Source organism: Nannospalax galili, unplaced genomic scaffold, assembly GCF_000622305.1.
Source record: "Nannospalax galili isolate Female #2095 unplaced genomic scaffold, S.galili_v1.0 scaffold459, whole genome shotgun sequence".
NCBI lineage: Eukaryota > Metazoa > Chordata > Mammalia > Rodentia > Spalacidae > Nannospalax > Nannospalax galili.
The window spans coordinates 514,682-521,902 of NW_008344211.1; the positions used below are offsets into that span (position 1 = coordinate 514,682).

The 7,221-nt window shown below is 56.1% G+C and overlaps 1 long non-coding RNA gene across 1 annotated transcript in view; it reads left to right on the forward strand.

The window, feature by feature from the left end:
- The first annotated feature begins 516 nt into the window (after window positions 1–516).
- LOC103739999 overlaps window positions 517–7,221 on the forward strand; it is a 29,715-nt gene continuing 23,010 nt past the window's right edge. The window contains exon 1 of the long non-coding RNA XR_607529.1: window positions 517–1,001. This is a non-coding gene — a long non-coding RNA (uncharacterized LOC103739999). The remainder of the gene's footprint in view (window positions 1,002–7,221) is intronic.

A 7,221-nucleotide genomic window follows, 5' to 3' on the forward strand; every position in this document is an offset into this window, starting at 1 on the left:
CCTTGCCACCCGGGGTGGGGGCACAGTTTGAGAGCTGTCTGACCTCTTCTGTCTTTCCCTATCCTCAACCTGAGACTGGCTTTGGCCCTCACATCCCCTGGGGGTCTCCTCTGGCCTCCCCCATATTGGATCCAAACCTGGAGTTCCACCCAGGACAGTCAGCAATTCCCACACTAGACTCTCTGCCAGTGAGTGGACCACATATGTTGTCTTGGCTGTCAAGTCCTCAGAGTGGTTAGTAGAGTGGGGCCCCGAACAACCAATATCCTTCCAGGAAGGGGTACCAGGAGCTGGATGTAGTCACTGCAGCATGACACAAGGCAGCGGCCTTATGGGATAATGACGAAGGAGGTGGGAGTCTAAACAGGGTTCAGGGTAGCTGGGGCCAGAGCATGCTCGGAAGGACCAGGCCAGTTAAAAGGTGTGCCCAATCAGGAAGCTCCAAAATGTGACATGGATTTGAGTTTCCTTTTGATTCCTTCCTGGTGGTTTACGTAAGAGACAGCGCGTTGGGGCCAGGGAAGGACTGAGCCATGGGGCTGGGTTTCCACCAGCTCTGCAAAGCCCCTCCGCTCTGCCCCCGCCCGCACGGGGCTTTCTTGGCTGGGTCTGCTCCTGACAGAAGGGATGCGTGTTGTCGGGGGTGGGGGGCTTGGCGTGTGTGCATGTGAGAGAGTATGTGTGTGTGTTTAAAATACAGAAAAAAGAAGCATGGCTCTCCTCAGCTGCAGAGGCGGGCTGGGCTCCATCCGTGCCAACTCCCCTCTGAGCGGGCACCATGGGGCCGCCAGGAGGCACAGGAAGGCTGCAGAGGGGTGGGTATGGAGAAAGATGGACGTTTGCCATCACCGGAGTCACTGGCTGCATGGGGCTAAACCCCACGAACAAACCCCACAACAGGGCGCTGGCAGCCCATGTCGGGGGGCGGCAGACAGTTGCCAGTGCTGCCGCAGAGGACAGGCTGGAAGCAGGTGGATGGAGGTGAGGCCAGCATGGCACAGGTAAGGAGGGTTTGGGACTTGCTGGGGTACAGGCATCTTGCATCTGTTTTGAGGTGCAGGTGGGGACTAGGTCTACCGGTGGGGGTCCCATGGCACAGCTGCTTGTAGAGAGGGTGGAATCTGAAAGAATCTGGGCTACCCTGTGCCCAGACCATCTCTGTGGACTATGTAACCTTTGGATCCTTTAATAACGTCTTTATGCCCACTGCTTGCCTATGTGTGCTTGGCTGGTGTCCTGAAGCTGTGGGGTGGGTTGGCTTGTGTGGGCCACTGTAGAGACAGCAGCCACACCCACAGTGGTCTTAAGTCTGCATCGTCTCCAGCGACTTTCTGTGTTCCCAGGAAGGGTCCTCTCTGCCCTGTTTGTGCAAGGTTCCCTGACCACCAAGGGATATGGTCTGTTTCCTCAGGATGGGCTGGGACTATACTGTAGGGTCCTAGAGCTTCCAGAGAAATGAACCCCTCTCTCCATTTCCCCAGAACCCCCATCCTTGCCTACAGCCTGGCTTGGCACCTCAGTGCCTGTGTGCAGATCAATGGGACCAAAGCCAAATACGCCATCAAAGGGACCCGGGTACCAGTGCCAAGGAGCCAGCTGCCGAGGGCACGGGTGGGGTGGGCTCCAGAGGGGAGGGGCGTGTAGCTAGGCTTTCCTAGGGGCTCCAATGACAAAGCCCACCCCCTTACTAGTGGTCACAGTCTGGCCAGAAAAGGTGGGGATGAGGGATAGGGACATTCTGTCTGCTATGACAGGGGTGGCCCCAGGTGGCCAAGGTGGATCCTGCAAGGGTATGGGTGCTGCCCTGTGCCCAGCCACGTTTCCCTGAGTGAGGTTAGATGAGTAAGGAAGGCAGCATTCCTCTCCCTCTCCTCTCCCTCTCCTCTTCCCTCCCCTCCCCTTCCTCTCCATATCTTTTCTTTCCCAACAGAGGCTGGCATGGGGCAGCAGGACCCACATATTAGGCTGGTGGAATGGCAGAGGGACTGGAGTCATGCTGGGGTTTGGGCCTCTCTTAGTGATATTACTCTAAGAAGCCACTGTAGTCCCAAAAAAGTGTCACTCAAGGGGGGCTGGGCACCCAGGCAAGCAGTGACATCAGCTTTAGTGCTGATGCCCAGATTCCTCTGCAGAGTCCAGGCTGGGCTGGGCTTTGGGATTGTGGAGAGAGGAGCCTCCCCGAAAAGGATCAGGGAGGGGCCTCAAGGTCAGGAGATTGAGGAGCATGGTTCAGACACCTAGAGACATAAGGTTCGGAGAAGGCAGTCAGGAGGAAGGAGGAGACTCCAGGGGAGGCTCAGAGCCCCAGTAGAGGCTGAGCTGGAGACATCCCACAAGGCAGTCCAGCTTGGCAGGGCTCCCGAGGATTGGCCACTGCTTAGCCACCTGGGGAATCTCTTCTTCCTACAGCTTGGGAAGACACTGCCATGAAGGGCCGAAGCCTCCAGACTTTGGCTAGAGGTTCGTGAGCAGGCAGCTTCCCACTGAAAATCCTGGGATGGACTGGTGTCTATTGGGGCTCTGCACAGGGTGGAGGTGGATGTACAATTGCCCACTGAGCATTTGGAGACATCAAAGTGAGAAGACGCAGCCCTGCCGTGGTCACTGCCCTCAGAGATGCCTCATGGAGGGCCTAAGGGTTGGTTTCAGCTGGATGGAAACAGGGTAATGAGCTCATGTTCTTGAGGATTCGACCAAGAATCTAGGTAGGATTCCTGATTCTGAGTTACAAGGTCAGCAGTCTGATGTCCTCCTTGCAAAGGCACATGCTGGCCTTGTTTAGAACCCGTAGTTTGAGTGCCTGGGGGGACAAGTGCTGCAGGTGGCCCTGACTGTTCACTTTGACCCCTTGGCCCTTACCACAACCTCAGTTCACAGTATAAACACGTTTCTGATTCCACAGACCCCCAAAGCCCCCTGGACTCTCCACCTAGCTCCAGGCCAACTTGGGCAGTGTAGCCATCTGCCACCTCTGCCCACGGAGAGCATTGTTTTGACTCCAGTGTAGAACCCCTCCCATCCAAAACTGCTGTGGCTAGGCTTGGTGGGGAAGGTGGGTTACAGGGCAGTTGAGAAACAGCCACCTTAATACCTTGCTGATGCCCGTCCCACACTGGGCAGGTCTTTATTGATGGGAAGAGCCAACCCGACTGAGGTCCTCTGGATGTGGGAGAGCCACTTACTCACCCATCCTCTGGCCTGGAGTCTACAGTGCCCGAGGACCAGGAAGCGAACAGGGAGGCAGGTTGGCATCCCACCTGTCTCCCAGCGCCTCCTTCCCCCCTCCGCCTCCTGAATATCACAGTGCCTGCTTCCTGCGCTGGCCCAGCTCCCTGGAGACTCCACCAGATGTTCCTGGGCCGCACGTTGCTCCCTAATGAAATATTCATGGACTCGTTCTGCCTCTTGACACGAAAACCTTCTGCAGCTTCCCGACCGAAAGCCAGACAGCCGCCTCCCCTAAAGTTGAGTATGAACAGACACCTGCCAGGAGCACCCCATAGACTCCAGACCAGACCTACCCCTTGCCCTACAAAGGGTCAGTGTCCTCCGTGGCTTCATCCCCCACTCCACCCTAAGGTCACTCTACCTCCCTGCACCAGGCCAGGGTCAGCATCTAAGCATATCAGCATGGTCCTGGCTCTGAAGGGCTGCAGAGACCACTCTGCATGAAACATGCCGCCTCATGAGCGAGAGATAACCCCAAAGAGCACCCCACTCTACCCTCCGCCCCAAGAAGACAGGATGCCCCATGCCTTCCACTGCCCCACACTAACAAGTCAGTCCTGTGCCCACCCACATTCCTCTTGCTGGGGATGGTCGCCCTGTCTCTGGCTACTGACATTCATCCACTGGCTCCTCTGAGATCAGATGGAACTCTCCCCAGCACAGGCACCGTAGCCAGAGACTGAGCTTCCTGATGTGAAAAGGCCCAGCCTGGCCTTCTGTGTCCTGCCCCTCAGTCCTCAGAAGCCCCCAGGGAATCCAGTTACTTACTCTCTGCAACAGGGAGCTGCCCCACCAGGTTCAGAAACACAGTGGAGAGAAAGCAGCTCCCAGCCCTACTTAAAGGACTTCATGGCCTGGGGCTAGTCACTTCCCTGGGCCCACCTGCAAATCACTGGCATGGGTGGGCAAAGTGCCCACACTGGCCTTAGAGTGAAGCAGGTCAGCAGCTAGTTTGTTTCTCCTCTCTTGAAGTCAGTGCCCAGAACAGCTTGGCACAGCCCCCGGCCCCTCCATTCTTGCACAATACTGCTTGGTCCGGATCTGGACCTGGCTTCGTCCTGACCCCAGAGCCTCGCCCTGTGGGGGTGTGCACCCCAGGAGTTCCCCACCTCATGGAGTTCTGGGCTGATACTCTCCAGGTACATTCTTAGTCCATCCCGTATTCTGGATACATCCAAACAGCTCTGAGCCTTGCCCACCTGGACCTCACGCCCTACCCACTCCTCCCTTATGCCTTAGTCTTCACATTCCTGTGACCCTGGCACCTTTGCTGAGGTGTTATGACACCCGAATGTCACCCACTTCCCTCAACCTCACTCATGAACCAAGACAGTTCACCAGTTACAGGGCTCCTGAATCTGTGGGTGTGTCCCTTCACAGGTCTGTTCTCACCTGAGTGTGGCCACTGCTTTGCGGGCAGAAGGACCCTCAGGTGGGGCAGCAGCTCCAGGTCTCCCTTTACCAAATACCAGTCTCGGGGGCATACACAAAGTCAAAATCCTGCCTATTCTTGCTGTTGGTTTATCCAACGAGCGTGAAGGCGGTGTACCCAGCTCGGCTTGGCAGAGGAGGTAGATGGCTTGCCAGTGAGCAGAGCTGTGGAGGCACTTCAGTGGGCCTCCAGGACCAACCGGCTCTCTCTGGCAGTGTCTCCTGGTGTGTTTGCTTATAGGATGGTTTGCTCAAGCTCATTATTCTGGGTGGGAGGAGATGGGTGGGGTTGAAGAGAGGCTACAGGGAAGGGTTGTATGCTGAGGGCATGGCTCAGGGTCAGCAGCCCTGGGTCATGATGATCTAAATCGCAAACTCAGGAGGACCAGCATTCAGCTCAGCAGTTGCCCAAATCTCACTGAAATGGCAACTGGTAGTGACTCATTCTATTGCTGACATTGACTTCTCAGAGTCTAGATAACTCCATCCTTCTGCCTCTTCCCCAAGCCACCCTCATGCAGGGCCAGGAAGAACCCTGGGACTGCAGAAACTTCTGGTCCAATTACACAAAGGATGGACCCAAGGAGCTGCCTTGTCACGGAAAAGAGCATCCAGAGCCTTGGAGAGCACAGGTTCTGGCCTCAAGGTCCTTCCCTTTAGAGTGTGGATCCCAGCCCCACAGTCCTGCCTTTGACAAGCCTTGAAGCTGCCTGGCTGTCCTGGGGGCTGAAGTGCTGCTCTGAGACCCTCGGGTCACTCTTATACTTGGCACCTATATGTGGAGTGAAGACAGACAGGGACAGGGCTGATGAGGCCAAGAGAAGGGAAAGGTTGACAGAGATGGAAGGAGATCTGGGAGCAGGACAAGAGCATTGACTGGGGAAGTTCAGTGAACGGAAGAATCGGGGGGCGGGCGGCAGTCACTGGATCCTCCAGAGTGGATCTTTACACTTGGATCAGAGGGGAAGGAACCAGCCTGAGTAGGCTGTCTACAAAGCTTTCCACACCATCTCATTTGACTTGCCAGGGCTCTTGGGTCAGCAGGGAGGCCAAGACAGACCTAGGTCTTTTACTACAAATGTCACCGCTGTAGGGGCCATGAGATGCTTGAGCTGCTATTCACGGGTGGTAGCCACAGCAGGCTGAATAACATCACATCCTCTCCTCACTTGCCTAGGAACTGCTCAGTGTCAGAACCAAGGGTCCCACTCTGCCCATGCTCCGGGGCTGTCCCCATGAGAGGGGACCAGCAGGCTCGTTGAGACTCAAAGGCCACTACTTCCATATGGCTTTGTTTCAAGTCTTTGTCTCTAACAGCTGCCAGACTTGGATGACTGTCTCTGATAATAGTAAGGCTAGAAAATCGACAGGCTGATCACAGAGCTGAGAGCTGTGCTGGTGGGTCTCCTAGTCTTCCAGGAGGCAAGCACAGTTAAGGAAGGAAACAGTTCAGAGAGGTTAAGTTATATCCCTGAGGTCACAGAGCTGCCAGGTGCCAGAGCCAGGACTGAAGAGGCTGCGGGGGGGGGGGGGGGGGGACTTTCCTAGAGCCCTGGCCTCCTTTTAGGGATCAGCCACCAGGAACAGGACCTGCAACCTCCCTTCCCCTGGACCTCTGGGATTTCCAGCCCTTCCAATTTCACTGACAAGAATCTAGGGCTGATGCCCTTCCCCCACCCAGGCAGTGGGTTTGAGGGAATGGGTTGGAGGCAGGAGGGGTCTGGGCCATGTCTTCCCTCCCTCCCCAGGCCCTGGCTGCCTCTCCCCACGCTGCCAGCAAGGTAATAAGCTATGCGTGTCGTGTAGAAATGAAACATGTTCTGCCGAACAAATGGTGTTAATTTGCAGCGAGCTCCACAGCCCAGCATTACAGAGTGCCTGGAGGGCGGCTGCAGCAGCTGCGCCAGAATTAACAGCCTCGCACAGCGAATTAGCGGGGCCATGCATCACCATCAGAGGGACAAAGCGCCCCGAACCCCGACATTCCTGCAGCTCTGTGCTCCAGGGAGGAGGCTGGTTCCTGATAGAGGAGGGAGCCGTGATCCTCTCCCCTCACTAGGAGGTTCTAGCCCAGAGGGGGTCAGTGGCCCCACCTGGGCCACATGTGGCTGGCCCTCCAGAACTACTAGGGTCAGTGAATGGCCATCTGCTGTCAAAATGTGTTCTGGGGCCAGTCCTGGTGGGAACTTGAGCTTTCACGTTCCCCACTCTCCCTCTGCACCCCATGGCAGTCTCACCTTGCCTATAGATCCTGCTCCAAGCCCTTCTCCCAGCCCTCCCCACAAGGAGCTTAATTAATCCACCTGTCTATTTACTTCTACTTATTGCTTGCTATCCGGCTGCTTGGAGCTGCCGGTCCGTATTGATCGCTCTGAGATGCACCATCTCCCTGGCGATTCGTCTTCCTCTACCACCCGCCATCCATCCCGCTGACGAGTGTCTGCCCTGGGTGTTAGGAGAAAGCTGCAAATTGCACGTTACATCTTAATGGGCAATTCCAGTAACTTCATTGCATCTGATGAATATTTAACATCGCCCATCCATCCATGTCGCTCCCTGCCT